This window comes from Budorcas taxicolor, chromosome 8 (assembly GCF_023091745.1).
Source record: "Budorcas taxicolor isolate Tak-1 chromosome 8, Takin1.1, whole genome shotgun sequence".
Classification (NCBI taxonomy): domain Eukaryota; kingdom Metazoa; phylum Chordata; class Mammalia; order Artiodactyla; family Bovidae; genus Budorcas; species Budorcas taxicolor.
Genome location: NC_068917.1, coordinates 66,150,763 through 66,167,087, shown reverse-complemented (window position 1 = coordinate 66,167,087; position 16,325 = coordinate 66,150,763). Strand labels below are relative to the sequence as shown.

The 16,325-nt window shown below is 49.5% G+C and overlaps 1 protein-coding gene across 1 annotated transcript in view; it reads left to right on the top strand.

Annotated features, from left to right (window-relative positions):
• Window positions 1–16,325, top strand: part of GABBR2 (gamma-aminobutyric acid type B receptor subunit 2) — a 367,577-nt gene that overhangs the window by 338,969 nt on the left and 12,283 nt on the right. The gene's annotated exons all lie outside the window — the stretch shown is intronic.

Below are 16,325 nucleotides of genomic sequence, written 5' to 3'. Positions count from 1 at the left end.
AGTTGCACTGTTGTCTTGAAATTGGAAAATCAGTGTTGTTATAATAAATCACAGCACAAGGGTTTTACTCAGGCTTAAAGTCTGAATGAGAAAAGCAGTCTGTGCAGTCTTCCATCTTCCAAGGAAGCAGTTAGCCCTGCGGGGTGCTGAGACACAATAGCACCTGTTTCTGCAACTCATCAGAGCTCATCGTAGTTTTCCTATCGGACAGACCCAGATTCAGATTCCGAGCCCACGCTTTTGTGGCTCTGTGACCCTGGGCAAATGGCTGTGCTTCTCTGTGTCTCTGTTTCCCCTACAATAGAGGGGAACAATAATGCTTTCCTCACAGGACAGCTTCAAGGATTGTGTGAGGGGACGTGTGCAAAGTCCTTATTAGTACAGTGCCTGACACATGATAACATAAGAACAAATAATTGCTCTTTCATATAAGTCACGATAGGCTGGGTGAGGCTACAGTAATAACGAGCCCCTAAATCTTAGCAGGCGAGTGCAGCAAAGCTCTACTGCTCACTCCTACAAAGCCCACCTGTGAGGCTGGGTGGTCGCCATAGCAACCATCTCCCATAAGAGGGCTCCATGATCTGAACCCCAACACAAGGAAGCGCACAGGTCTTGCAAACAGCTTTTCTGTGCTTCAGCCCATCAGGGTCAAACATCACGTCTGCCCACTGCCCACCAGCCAGAATTAGTCATAGACTCCCACTAACACACAGGGGTTGAGAACTGTGGGCCTGCGGGCGGGGCATCTGGGGAGCTGTAGCCTCTGCCAGTCCTTCATTCCCTTTGGTCAGTCCACTCACCCACTCTGAGCCTCAGTTTCCTCATCTGTAAAACAGAGCTAACACTGCCTATCTTGCCTTACATTGGAGTGTTTGTTGGAGGAGCACACAGAATTAAGTATGTGAAAAATGCTAAGTCAAAGTTAGAAGTGAGCATATGCTTACTTTGTGCTGTGCCAAAGCCACATCACACTCGTCAGTTCATAGGAAAAACGTATGACATCTCATGCCCTTCTTTAAATCTACATTGCTGTTCTTATTCCCCCAAGTCCACCTCACCTCTGGACTGCCCACTCCTCCTCTTGTTTGAGTCTTTCAAACTGTTTTTCAGTGAGATCATTAAGGCCACTTATAAGTAGCCTTTGGGGGCCTATTTTTTGGAATGGCACACTGGGCAGCCCACCCTGCATGGAAAAGGTGACCCTGGAATGCCGTGAGGGGTGACAAGGAGGCCACTAGCATATTTCTGCTGGACAGCTGAGTAAATTCTCAGGGTCCTGCTCCACACGATCCACGGTCCCGCAGATCTCTAAGGAACACTGGGGCGGGGGTGTGGTGTGTGTGTGTGTGTGGCTATTCCAAGCATCAGCAGTCCCCCAAATGTGGACACTGACAGTATGGACCGTCAAGCTTCATAGTGTAGCTTGGCTGCAGAATAACCAGGGCTAGCTTAAGGGACAGCCCCAGGTGAGGCGGGCCCTAGGCGTGGGGAGGGGACAGCAGTCTTACTCTCTAAGATGCTCCTGGAGCCTTGTGTCTTATCTGGGCCCCAGACCCTGTGGAGACAGTGACAAGATGAAGAGCGGCCAGAAGGGGCAGAGAACAAAAAACTGCGCCACATCAAGAGGGTTGATGTCAACCTGGCACAGAGGAGGCTCAGAGGGACACTGTCGCTGTCACTGCACTTCAGAGGGGCTGTCCCGGGGTCCAAGAGAGGAGTCATGATCTGCAGGGCCCCAGAGGGAAGAGCCAAGGTCAGCGGGGGCACTTCCGGGGACACAGGCTTCAGCTCAGGATGAAGAAGAACATTCACCTTTCCATCTGCCCCAGAAATTCACCGGGCTTCCAGAGAGGGTAGTGAGTGTCTCATCACCAGAGTTGTGCAAAGAAAGATTGGGCAAGTTTTTGGCAGGGACTGCACACTATGGAAAGGAGGCAAAAGAAGACACTTGAGTGTATCTGAGCCCAGAAGTTGTGTGATTACAAACCAGAATAGCATGACCTCAGAAGACTTCTGTTTGTTGCTTTTGGGTGTGAAAGACACAGGGAGCACAGCTTTATAGTTACAGTGAACTGGAGCATCCTGTTCACCTTGGAAACCCCACACTGGTGCAGAGGAGAAAGCTCTGACAGGGAAGAGGAACCTGCCCCAGAAAAGGAGCCCTGCAGAGGAAAGAAGGGTCATGCACACGCTCCCGGCCCGCTGCTGCCCGGGGAGTCCCTCCTATTCTGAAGCAATCTCTGCAACCTTTTGGGGCTCCCAGTACGCTTGCTTCCTTGAATGGCAACAGACAAATGAAATAGATGCATTGTTCTTGCATGTGTTACCAAGGGGGTGTGTCTGTGCTTTGTAGCCCTTCATCTCATGCTCTTGCTTGATGCTCAGAACAACTCGCAAAGCAGGTGACTCCAGCACATCCCAAAGGAGAACCTGGGGCTCGGAGTGAGGATGTGACAGACCCAGGCCAGACCCTCACTCAGGGGCAAGGCCAGGGCTGAGCAGGGCCACTCAACTGCCTTGAGGTCTGAGCTCGGGAGGTCTGAAGGCTGGGCAGGCAAGAGGCCTCTCTGGCCAAGGGCTGAGCTGGGCAGCACCCCCTGGAAGCTCCATTCACTTCTGGGGCCACCGATCTTATCCCAGGCCAGGGACAGTTACCCACACATGGAGATCCTTTGGCCTGGGGGGTGCTGGCCTAGAGGTAGGATGTAGGAGGGAAGCTTCAGCGGGTATTCCCAGGCTAGGCTGAAATTACAGGGTGAGTGAACTGCCTTGGGCCAACTAAGGTCCAAAACCAAGTCTAGTTTAGGGCAGGGTTTTCCATCCTTTTTTCACACTGTGATACATGATTCTCATGGGCCCTGGGTGGCCCAGTCTGCTTGTGGCTGGAGATGCTTGGCCCCAGCCCTGCACCCCAAGACATGACAACACTGTCCTGAGACATCTGTAATGCATTACTGGCATACCAGGAACAGGCACCACTACAGGTATCTCTGGATTGGCATCTAAAAGCAAAGGTTTGGGAAGTTAGGCAGACCCAGATTCAGTCTCAGCTGTCACTGAATGCCTGTGTAATCTTGAGCCCATGGTTCAGCCTCTCCAAGCCCTATCCAGCACCCCCTAAAATGGGGGGTGTACTGGGGTTCGCTCCCATGGTGACAGTTTAGAGGAAGTGAGACTTAGGCCAGAATCTGGTGCACCGTGAGTAGTTAGCACGTGTCAGGGGACAGGAAGTACAAGTGGTGGAGGGGATCGGGGGGCAGGTAGGGGGAGGAAGAAGTCCACTCTACCACGAGGCCACAGTCCTCCCCGAAGAGAGGCCAGAAGCATTGGGGCCTTGGAGGGGCAGGCTTGGGGTGAGAAGACCTGGGAAGATTTCAGAGATGGAGGAATGGGGTGAAGGAAGGGCAGCACAGGACAAGGAGATGGCTCAACAAAGGACCAGGAGGGAGATTATCGGACTGGGCCATGGATGAGGCTGGGAGACAGGAGTCAGGGCTGGACAGATATGCCGGGTCTGATTGCAGAGGGTCACCATGCTGGGTTCAGGGTCTGGGTGACTTTGCTGAGGTCTGAGGAGCCACTGAAGCTCTCTGAACATGGCATTAACTTTGTGTGGAAGATCACTCTGGAAGCAGCACAGAGGGAGAGCTGGGGCAGGGAAGGTGGAGACAGGGGAAGGTAAATGGCACAGGAGAGTTGGGAGGTCCTGGAAAGCGGCCCAGGTTCTGGTCTGACCTGGGCAGGTATGGGGACGGTTCTCAGAGCCAGCAAACCCGGGAAGAACAGGAATGAAGGCGTAGGGAGAAAGTGATGAGTTCAGGCTGGGAAAGGCTCAGTAGAAGGGGTAGGGGGCTGATCAGCAGGTGGAGAGCGTGAGAGCAGGGAGCTGAGCCAAGGAGTGCCAAGAACCCTGAGAGGACCCAGCCTGGAAATGAGAGTCAGGACCAAACAGTGTCCCCTGCCTTTGGCCATGAGGAGGTGTGGATCCATGGGGAGTCCTGCTTGAGGCAAGAGGTAGGGAATGTGGATGGGGTACAAGAAGCCTTTCAGAGAACTCCACTGGAGGCCAGAGAGAGGGGCCAGACCCCCTGGGAAGCAAAAAGCAGGAAGGAGCTTTGGACCAGGCTAGGGCAGAGCAGCAGAGTAACTCACAGGAGAGAAGCCGTCAGGGAGCAGGAAGTGTGGCAGGGAAGGCGGGAGAGAGTGTCCTGCCCTCATCACTTATCAGTCAGTGCAACGGAGAAATTGGGCGGCTGTTGCCTCGTGAAGCTCTTGTTCATTCTCGGGGCTTATATTACAGCGTTTCAGAGTCTCGCTGTACCGCATCAGCGTCTGGGGCACACGGGGTTCCCTTCTCTTCTATCTGCTCTCCTTCCATTGTTCTACTCACCCCTGCCCCACTCCCCCACCCCTGGCCGAGGCCCGGACATCCAGCTGTGGTGGGCCAGGCCCATCCTAGGACCACAAGGAAGTAGGCTGTTCTCTCAGGGTGGAGGGCATGCAGGCACTCGTGGTCCTCATGCACCCCCTGGGAAACATCGGGGCCCTGGCAGGCTAGAGCATGAGGGTCTAGGAGTCCCGGTCCTGCTGAACAGGGGCGCACGCCAGATTCCAGGCCGCCAAGCCGGGCAGTGTGCTTCCTGTCTGGTGTTGCCACTGCAGAATCACCAAGTGTTGGCACCCAGAGGGGAAGGGCTTGCCTGCCCACAGTGGGCCTGCAGACCTTTCTACTCAACACCAATTCCACACAAACCAGGTGATCATGAGAACAGTTAACCCATAGTTCCACATATTCCAGGGTAGGCTGTCCCAAGGTGAGGGAGCCTAGGGACATCCCAAGCCCACCAGAGATTGTGGCTCTTTCCCAGCTTTCTGGTAGGCCCAGTCCAGCTCCTAGGTCATGGATGCCATCTCTCTTTCATCCCACAGAACCCAGGGCAAGTCTCAGGCCCTTTCGCCAGGTCCCTCAGCATTCCTCTCTCACCAACCAAACTCGTCCTGCATTTTCGTAGAACTTTCTAAAGCTGCACAAGTCTGTTGGGGAGGAACATGGTGGCCCAGCCGCCTGCCTCCTCCTCAGTCCTCTCTCCCAGGAGCCAGCCAATCCCTTTCTTGGCTCCTGCGGTGCCTCTGGCCTCCTCTGAACCCTTGGTGCCCATGGCGCTCACCTTCCCAGAGCCAGCGCTTTCCACCAAAGTCACTGCTCCCTCAAAGGGAATTCTCCTCCAGCTGCTAAGACAGTGGTCATTTCTCCAACAGTGAAGTCCACCTGTCCTCACCCACATCAGTTGCTTTCAACCACCTCTCTCTCTCTCTCCAGTTCTTTTACCAACTTAAGAAAGAACAGCTGTCACACTTGCTTCAAATATGCCCTTAGAATTATAATCCCTTCCAAGCGTTTGTTTGATTCTGTAATGAATACTGGAGCTGTGCTGGCCAGGATATGGGAGAGTAGAGACAGGCCCAGCTCAGGAGCAGTGACACACACAGACAGGTCCTGTGCTGCCAAGCCTCTCATTTCCAAAAGAGGCCAGAATCACCTGAGGTTTAAACACTGACTATGAAGTCTGAAAAGGTTAAATGCTGTAGAGGTGAAGTTCAGCACACCTGCAGCCGCGCACACTGCCTGAGGGGCACGAGTGTCTCTCTGCCCTAGGGCCGAGGAAGGCTCCCACCCGGGGCCCAGCCATTCCCTGGTGACTCTCTCTTGAGGAGTGTGGGGCCACATCCCTGTCCTCAGCACTGGGTCATCGATTCTTCTGGGGAAGTGCCAGTTTGGGCTCTGGTCTCTCACTACCCAGCACGGTCGGGCCCGCTGAAGTATGTGATGCCCTACCCCTGTGCCGGGAGGGCGCTGCAGACCGTGGAGTAAAGCGGGGCAGTGGCACCATTACCCATTCACAGAGTGCCTTGTGGAAGCCCCCAGGCCCTCCCAAGCACCTCTTGGCTTTGCGTTCAGCAGCAACATTTGGGAGTTTTTCTGCTCTGAGCTTGCCCGAGGCCTCAGACAAAGGCCTACAGAGAGCAGGGGCACCCCCGCAGGCCTGTATCCACAGGAAGGGGAGCAGAACCAAGCCACAGAAGCCGAGCTGCCCCCACCTGCTTTGCAGGACAGAGGTCTGGCTTGGCTTTGCCTCTGACTTCCTCTGTCACCATAAGCAAGTCTCTTGTCTTCTTTGAGCTTCAGTGTCCTCACTTGTAACATGGGTATAAAGTTCCTGGCTCCTGAGGTCAAAATCAAAGAGAGACCTTAATATGAATGCATGTATGAGCTGTGACTAGAAATGTTGGGACCTATTATTGCACTTGTCAGCCCTTAACTTCCCCAAGATAATTCTCACCTCAGCTATGACTCTCACATGACCACAGAATTTCCTGCTAGATTCCAAGGTCAAACCCAGGATACCTCTCTGAACAGGACTAGGCAGGGATGCTGGCCCACTGGCATTCCAACGCTGAGCCCAGGCTCCTTGCCTTCCCCAGCCAGGCCCCAGCCACCTCCCCCACTTCATCTCCCCTCCACAAAGCAGGACTCCAGGCAGGTAGGGCCAGTGAGGATAGGGCGAGCCTCTCTGGGCCCCAGGCACACCTGAGCAAGGGTGCACAGTACCAGCAGGCTGGATAAGTCCAAAAGCCAGAGGTTGGCCCTCAGGCCAGCTCCAGGACCTGACTTGGCCATGACTGGCGCCTGGGAATGGTACATTCCAATACATGTTGGCTGGTGAGCAGCCCACGAGGCTGTGCAGCACAGGGCATGGGATCAAGGTCAGGACCTGACCTTGATCTGTGCCTGTGTCTCCAGTCAGTCACCCACCTGCTAGGAGTCCTTTTCTGGGCCTGTTTTTCCGTCTGTAAAAAGAATTGGACTAGAACATAATCCCTTTAGTGTTTTAAAAGTGAGGAAGCCTGGGAAGGGAGATTTTGGCTGCCATGGTGACCAGAGGACATTCCTGGCATTCAGTGCTGAGAGACCAGAGGTTCTGAGTGCCCTGCACTGAACAGGACAGTCCCTCACGACAAAGGATCACATGGAAATAATTGCCGGAAGTACCCCCAGAGAGAAACCCTTGTGGGTGATCTCATAGGTCCCTTCTGGATCTGGGATTCTGAAAAAAAAATCCACCTAAACTCATAATCAAACAGTCTAAAAAGAAAATCTTACCTTGAAATGACAGCTTAGAGCTTTGCTGCCTCGGAGATGTGGGGCTGCTGCTGTTGAGATAAGCAGCTGACCCCAGAGAAGTCTGGAAGTTTCCTCCTGGCTCCAGCGCTCTGTGGCTCTCTGCAGTGGGAGATAATGATGATGGTTTACATATAAGGAGCAGGCTTTCCAGTTTCAAAAGCCTGCTAAACATGCTAGTTACCACTTTTGATCACTGCGTCAAACCTGGGAGTTTGCAGACGAGGAAATCACAGCTCAGAAAGGCTTGGAGACGTGTTCACAGTCACACAGCTGGCAAGGGATGGACTTGGGATCTGAGCCCAGTAGCCCCTCTCTCTCTGCCTTGGCTTCCTTGGTGGGACCCCCACCCCACCCCACCCCACAATCTTCCCCTAAAAGAGGCAGTGCTGACTCACATGCCTTCCCAGGACAAGAGAAGCATCTCAAGACTGAAATGCAGCCCAGAAGCATCAGACATGCTCCCACCTCTCCCTGCCACACACACTCAAACTCACATTTTTACACACACCTCCAGGAGAGAAACCTACCAATTTTACCATATATTTCAAAAATCAGCTTTGAAATTAAAATTTTAAAAAGAGACAAAAAGCCAGCTTCTGGGAGCTGGTCAAAAGGTGGAATGAACCCCCTCCTTTAAAGAAGCTCTAGCCAGGTGGGGCTTGGGAAGCTGAGCTACCTACAGCAGTGGCAGCCTGAAAGGTCTGAGACCAGAGCCAAGGGCCACACAATCACAGGGAACGCACATGGCACCCTTCATGCCCCCCAGCCAGGCTCCTCACCCTCCCTCCCCAGGGTCTGAACACGCAGACATGCAATGACAAGTCTGCCCTTGTGCTTGGCTGTCACTCTGTGTTAGGCGTGTGAGCGACAAAAGGAGTCTGTACTTTTCTTCAGTTGAACTATATTTGATTTATAATGTTGTGTTAATTGCTTCTGACAGCAAAGTGATTCAGTTACATGTATATATACATTTTTATATATTCTTTTCCATTGTGGTTTATCATAGGATATTGCATATAGTTCCCTGTGCTACAGTAGGGCCTTGTTGTTTATCCATCCTATATATTAAAGCTTGTATCTGCTAACCCCAACCCCCCACTCAATCCTTCCATCAACCCGCTCCCCCCGTTGCAACCCCCTGTCTCTCTGTTTCATAGATGGGTTCCTTTGTGCCATATTTTAATTCCACATGTAAGTGATATCAGGTGTCACTTGTCTTTCTGACTCACTCCACTTGGTCTGATCATCTCTAGTTGTATCCACGTTGTTGCAAATGGCATCGCTTCCTTTTTTATGGCTGAGTAGTACTTGTGGTATATATACGTACCACATTCTTCTTTATCCATTCATCTGTCAGTGGACGTTTAGGTAGTATCCGTGTCTTGGCTATTGTGAATAGTGCTGCTATGACCATAGGGGTGCACGTATCTTTTTGAATTCTACTTTTGTCTGGGTATCAGGACAGGAGAGGGATTGCTGGATCATACGGTAATTCTGTTTTTAGTTTTCTGAGGGGCCTCCACACTGTTCTCCACAGTGGCTGCACCCACTCACATTCCCACCAACAGTGTAGGAGGGTTCCCTTTTCAAGGAGTCTGCATTCTTAACCACAGGCCTGCTAAGCTGAGGACCAGATGTCATCCTGTTGCTTAAGATCCTTTGAGGCCTTGCTGCCCAAAGGCCAGTCCTGGACCAGCAGCATCAAGCATCCCTGGGAGCTACTGAGATTCGCCCCGCCCAGACTACTGAGCCGTCTGCACTTTAACAAGCCCCTGGGGTGGTTTGTGTGCACATTATATAAGGAGTGAGGAGCAGTGCCGGCCCCTCACTTATTACACTCCAGCCACACCAGCCTCCTTTTGGTTCCTAAAACATGCCAAAGTCTTTGCCATTTCAGGTCTTGACACCTTGCTGTTCCCTTTCCCAGGAATGTTCTCCCCCAAGGGTTTCACTTGACTGGTCTTTCCACCATTCAGGTCTCTGACTAAATGTTGCCACTCCAGAAGAGCATTCCCTGACAACCTGATCTGAAGTGGGTCCTCTGGCTAGTAGCCATCAGAGCCTTGTAGTTCTCTTCAGGAACACCCCCACCCCTCTACTTGTACCTGTGCCCTGTGGTTCGTCACATTGCTGTGCCCTCCCAGGGATGCACGCTCCAAGAAGGCAAGCATCCTTATACAGCCAGACCCCGGCATCCAGCACAGCGTGCAGTACACAGCAGGCACAGGAGAACTACTGGCCAAGTCGACTCTGAACGAGTGGATGTAGGACAAATACACTTGTGAGGTGTAAGACAAATAGAGTCATCTCTCAGTTACTCAGGCTTACATTAACTATACTGTGTATTAACCCCTGGGCTCATTTGCAGATGGGAAACTGAGGTCAAAGAAAAAGGCGAGGACTTGCCCAAGGTCACCCAGTGAGTCTATAGCAGGACCCAGCCCTTTGACCTTTCAGGCCTCAAGGTTTCAAGCCATGCTCAGACCCTTGCTGGTCCACTTGTGCAGCCTGACAAAGCCGGATGTTTGTAGGGGCCACTGACCTACATTGTGAATAACTGCATCATGCAGAGGGACTCTCAGGCCAGCTGCTCTCCTTTCACTGCACAGATGGGGGAGGCTTTCCCGGGCAGCGTCTGCCTGCCTCCTGCTGAGCAGAGGCCGGACCAAGAGTCAGGTGTGAGCACGTGCAGCCTCCAGCCATCACAGACAGGCGTGGCCGCTCTGCTGGGCCCTGCGCCCTGTCAGGCAGAAAGAGCATTTTATCAGCTTGATTTCTCACAGCACCAAAGCACAGCCTTCCCAGAGCTCCGGGGGCTTCAGGGAGGCCCCTGTTGAATGTTTAGCAATTAAGCCATTTCTCCCTGAGCAGTACCTCACAGTCTAGAGAACAGGTTTAGACCCACAGTCTCCTTGGAATATGAGGCAGGGCCGGTTAGGGGACACACACAGAGAAGAAACAACAAACATTGGTTTGGGAATCAGACAAACCTGGATTTGAATCTCAGCTCTGACACTTAATAGCTAGAGATTTAGGGCAAGTTTCTTCACCTCTTGGTGCATGCTTCCTCATGTAAAATGAGGTTAACACCTTGTTAGGCTCTTATGCACCTTCAAAAGATAACATGTATAGAGCTCACAGGTTCACAACTAGCACACTTGTCACTCATGACAAGGCAGCTCTAGGTGTTAGGGTGGCTATTACTGGCTGAGGCCAGCCCATTCCCCTCTGAGGTCATCTCTCATGAAACTGTCCTGATCTTACTAGAATGGAAGCCCCCTGAGGACATGGCTCTCATCAGTCCTGCCTTCCCCATGCCCAATACAGTTACCTGGAAGATGGCAGTGTAGTACTTAACAGTTATGCAATGAATGAATAAATGATTACTTAGGAAATTGCCCAGGTGAACAACAAGGAAGGAAGGAAAATAAAAGAGAGGAAAAAGCAAGCTGGAAGTTCCTATAGGCCAGTCATCTGGGGAAAGGGAAACAGTCTTAGGCCAGTGGAAATAACACAGTCCACAGCTGTACAGAGAAGTGGGCCTGAAATCCTGGCTCAGGCCCTGACACCAGATCCCAGGGGTCAATGCCCTGTGCTCCCTGGTGCTGCCCTCCACGGCCAGCCCACTAGAAGCAGGGGGAGTGCCACGGTCAGGTACAGCCTGGGCCCTCTGACCCCTCCTTCCCCAGTATCCTGCCATATTCTCCCAACTCTGCTTCACCCACTGCCCCAAAGTGGGGGGTGGGGATAGAGGGGTGGCTCCTCCAATGTGCCTGAAATCTGGCCTCATTTAAGGCCAGTTGAGTGCCGTCTCAAACAGCACAGAATGCTACTGACAGCTCACCACGTGTGGCCCCACGGAGCCTCAGAAGTAGCTCTATATGCCCAGCAGAGGGTGATCCTCAGCTGCCAGGTGGACCCTCCACACGGTTCTTTGGCGCCCTCTAGTGGCGCTTTGGTGCACGACAATGACACCAAGTAAGCGCTCGGGTAGTGGCCCAGGTTCCCCGCCTTCTACCGTTGCCTGGTCAGGAATGTGTGTATGACTGCTCAGAGCATTCTGAACTCCAGCCCCAGGCACTGCCAGGATGGATCATACAAGAAAGGGCATGGCTCTTATAGTTTGCTTTGAGACTCAATGCAGGGCTCATTTGACTTTGTATTCAGACTCCCTGTCCTCCAGCCCCATGAATACATAAGCTTCATCACTCATAAAACCACCCCAGATCACTGATCTGTGACCAGTGTGCACAGCCATGGGGCTGTGTGAGAGAGACACTGATGGCCAGCAGGTACATATGGCTTATTGCTGCATCAGTGCCTGAATGCTGGGAGATGGAGTAGAACCGTTTCTACCAACCATGACCCTCGAACTCCAGGCAGACCTTGTTTCTTTGCTTCCCTCCCACCTCAGCAGGCAAGGCTGTGCTTGCGGTTAATGGGGTGAATGGGGGACTGAAAGACCAGATATAAGAATTTGGATTTCAGGATTTGAAGAGGCCAGAGCAGACCAGGATGGAGGGCATGAGGAGAGGGTTACTAACAAGGCAAAGGGTAATGAGGCTGGAATGTCAGTTGCCAAAGGGAAAAGACAGAGCTAGCTGCAGTTCCATGAAAACTACCTATGGGGTCTTTTTAAAAGATACAATTTATTTGGCTGGGCTGGGTCTCAGCTGAGGCAGGCAGGACTTTTGATCTTCATGTGGCATGTGAACTCTTAGTTGTGGCATGTGGGGTCTAGTTCCCTGACCAGGGGTCAAACACAGGTGCCCTGCATTGGGAGCATGGAGCCTTCACCACTGGACTACTAGAGAAGCCTCCACCTAGGGGGTCCTAACCATAAGGAACATGTGAATCACCAATGGAAGGCCGTTATTTAGAAAGCCAAGGAGATCTGGAGCAAGGGTGCTTAATACCACCTGAAGTGTTGAGCTCAGTTCTAGGTTTGCCGATCAAAGGTAAATTCAAGCAGTTTAGGAGGACCAGGCCAAGTTGTGGGGAGAGGCAATACCTGCTTCACTTTAGATCTTGCCCTCCTGAGGAAGAGCATGCACACACAGGAGAGAGCTTGATATCAGTGATGGGAGGTATAGGAGAAGGTTCTGGTTCAATGAAAAAAAGAAAGAAAACCTGTGCAGCCATCTCACCAAGAGTGGAAGGAAGGGGCTCTGTCCGTGGGGGTATATAAGCCAAGCAGTTATTGTCAGCTCCCCATGAATGGACTGTTCATTACATTGAATGGAGAATGACAGAATCAGTCCTTTCTACCCAGAATCTAAGAGTTCATCATAAATTATCACCTTTCATTGCAGAACAACAGACCCAACCATCATTAATGGGCTTGCTGTTCACGCAAGACTGTAATGGGCCTGTGCTTCTGCATTCTGAGGTCTGCCTAGTTGTCAGACATTGGAGAAAACCCACTTGTGCCACGAGGTCACTGCTGACCTTAGGGCCAAGTCCTTTCCCAGTCTCCCCAATTAAACACTGAAAGGACATCAAGAAGCCCCTGCCACTCTTAGAATCTGGGTCGGTAGCAGAGGAGAAATCTCTAGACCTAGCATCTCTGTGGTCCTGGGGACCACCTTACCCTGGGGTGTTTCCCCACGGCCACCACTGCAGAGGCTAAGCTGAGGCTTTCTGTGGCTTAGGACAATGAAAGGGGACTCATCCTGAGAGCATGCCCTGGATGATCTAGTTACAAAATGGCCTGAGTCCACTGGCCCCATCCCTCCTAGCTCTTCCTGCATCCATGTGGGAGCATCATCTTTCCCCAGGTACTCAGACAATGGCATACCTTGAAGGTCAAATCTAGTGAGCAAGGCTAAGAGAAATAGGGTTTCCATCCTACACCTGACCAAGACCTTTCCCATCCCTGGATCCCACCAACATGCCCCTTCTTCCTTGTGACTGACCCTGGGTGGGGGGGGGGGGGGTGCCTACTTTTCACCCTCAGAAGTGGGGCTTTATCATGGGCCTTAAAAGGCAACATCCAGAACACAGTTCTCTGATGAGATATCCTCAGTGGGATCTGTGCTGCAGACAAACAAATTTACAAGGAAATCTTTAGCACAGTAAATTTGTTATTGGTAATGTGTGGATGTAGCGATTTTGAAACTATTTTGTGTCTGTTACAGAATTGAGAAAATGGGTGAATATCTTGATGTAGCTAGAAACCAGGGATCTCACTGTGGGAGAATAAAAATGCAAATATGGAATGGGGGAGAGTAAGCAAGAAGCAGTGGTATTGGGTTTTATTTATACCTATAGATAGATGATGAAGAGATAGCTAGAGTGATGGTGGGTGGATGGATGGATAGACAGATAGAAAGACAGATAAAAGGGTGTAGAAGTAATGATAGCCCAGGAACAGTGAGCACATCAAGTATCCAGATATGTTTCTAAATACTATTCTCTGCTAAAAAGAACCAGAACTCCTCAGGAAAATGGCTGATTCCAAGACTAGAGCAAGGAGAATACAAGGAGAGCCTGGAACATCTTGTGCCTAGAAGTAGGAACATGCTCCCAAAAAACTATGAGGACATGTTGAAAAACCACAGGAAGCAGCATGAAGGGGTTTCCTACTGGCCAAATCTGGAAAATTTCAAACCAATGAATAACAGTAATGGATTATAAGACACTGAATCTAAAAAGAGCATAAGTCTATACTGATATACATGAATGAGTGGCAGGAAAGGAAATATCTTATTAACAGTATATTGCCAAATATCTTATTAACAGAAATATCTTATTAACAGTATATTCCAACTTAAATGGAATGATAGTTAGAAAATCACCATTTTGCAGCCACCAAAGTAATATGACTCAAAATAGGAATCATGAATGGAAGCTGCAACCACTGAGTTAATGTTTGTGGGGGAACAGGATACTCACACAATCTCAAAAGTATCTCCCACAGATCATTTACTAATTACAAGAGGGAAATAGGTACCTCTGAAGTGGAGAGATCTGGTAGACATCATCTTAACCAAATGATCACAAACATCACCAATAATGGGACAAGGTGTCATAAAGTGACCCTGATGTGAAACACCGAGTAGATGAGAACATCACTTACCTAGGATTCCTGCCAAGAATGTATAACTAGAATTTGGTCATGAAAGCACATTCAGACAAACCCAAATGGAAGGACATTCTACAGAATAACCTGGAATCTTCAGAAATGCCAGTGGCATGAAAGACTGACGTGGACTGAGGTCTCTTTTATATTGAAGTATAGTTTATTTACGGTGCTGTGCCAGTCTCTGCTGTACAGTGAAGTGACTCAGTTATATGCATACTTTTTAAATGCTCTTTCCCATTATGGTTTATCCTAGGAGATTGGAATATAGTTCTCTGTGCTATACAACAGGACCTTGCTGTTTATCCATTCTAAATTTAATAGTTTGCATCTCCCAGCCCCAAACTCCCTGTCCATCCCTCTCCCCCTTACCCTCCTCCTTGGCAACCGTAAGTCTGGTCTCCATGTCCGTGTGTCTGTTTTGTAGATACATTCATTTGTGCCATATTTTAGATCCCACATGTAAATGATATCATACGGTATTTGTCTCTCTTTCTGCCTCATTTCACCAAGAATGATAATTTCTAGTTGCATCCATGTTGCTGCATTATTTCCTTCTTTTTTATGAGTAGTATTCCACTGTATATATGTATCTTCTTTACCCAATCATCCATCATTGGACATTTAGGTTGTTTCCATGTCTTGGCTATTGTAAATAGTGCTGCTGTGAATATGAGTGCATGTATCTTTTTGAATGCTCAGGAGTGGGACTGCTGGATCATACAGTAATGCTATTTTTAATTTTCTGAGGGACCACCATACCGTTTTCCTTAGTGGATGCACCAATTCACATTCCCAGTGTAGGAGGGTTCCCGTTTCTCTGCACTCTCCCCAGCATTTGTTATTTGTAGACTTTTTAATGATGGTCATACTGATCAGTATAAGATGGTACCGCATTGTAGTTCTGATTTGCATTTCTCTAAAAATCAGTGATGTTGAGCATCTTTTCGTGTGCCTGTTGGCCATCTATATGTCTTCTTTGGGGAAATGTCTATTAAGGTCTTCTACCAGTTTTTTGATTCGGTTTGGAGGTTTTTTGTTGTTTTTGAATCGTACGTATGAACTGTTTATATATTTTGGATATTAAGCCCTTGTTGGTAGCCTCATTTGCAGATATTTTTGCCCATTCCACAGACTGTTTTGGGGTTTTTGTTGTTGCTTCTTTGGGTATTGGCCTGCACCACAGGGCATGCAGGATCTTGACCAAGGATCAAACCTGTGCATCTTGCAGTGAAGTGCAGAGTCTTAACCACTGGATCTCCACAGAATTTCCTGGCTTTTTTTTTTAATAGCTTCTTTGGCTGTGCAAAAGATTTTAAGCTTAACTAGGTCTTATTTGTTTATTTTTGTTTTCATTTCTGCTGCCTTGAGAGACTAAGAAAACATTAATATGATTTATGTCAGAGAATGATTTGCCTATGTTCGCTTCGAGTTTTATGGTGTCATATCTTACGTTTAAGTCTTGAGCCATTTTGGTTTTTTTGTGTGCATGGTGTGAGGGTGTGTTCTCACTTGATTGTTTTACATACAGCTAACCTTCCCAGCACCACTGCTGAATAGACTGTCTTTTCCTACATTTTTGCCTCCTTTGTCAAAGATTAATGGATTGTAGTTGTATGTGGGTTTATTTTTAGGCTTCCTGAGGTCTTGAGATTGAAGGAGAAAGGGCTGGTTCCAAGGCTGACTACAGACACAATAAGTAAATGTAACACATGGTCCTTGACTGGGTCCTAAAAGGACATTACTGGACCAATCAGCAAAATTAAAAAATAGGTAATATACTAAATAATATACTGTATCAATATTACATTTCCTGAATTTGGTAGGTATCTGTGGTTATATAAGAGAATCTTTTTGTTCTTAGGAAATACATGCTATTTAGGGATGAAGAAGGGCCATGATGTCTGAAACTTAACTCTCAAATGGCTCACTAAAAATATATGTACGGTTTATATTTTTTCATTCTCTGGTTGTATTTTTCTCCTCTTACCACCATCTGGCTGATTCTCTCCTGGAGTTTCTCAGTTCACTTTGCTCAGAGAAGGACGCTTGGGTTGA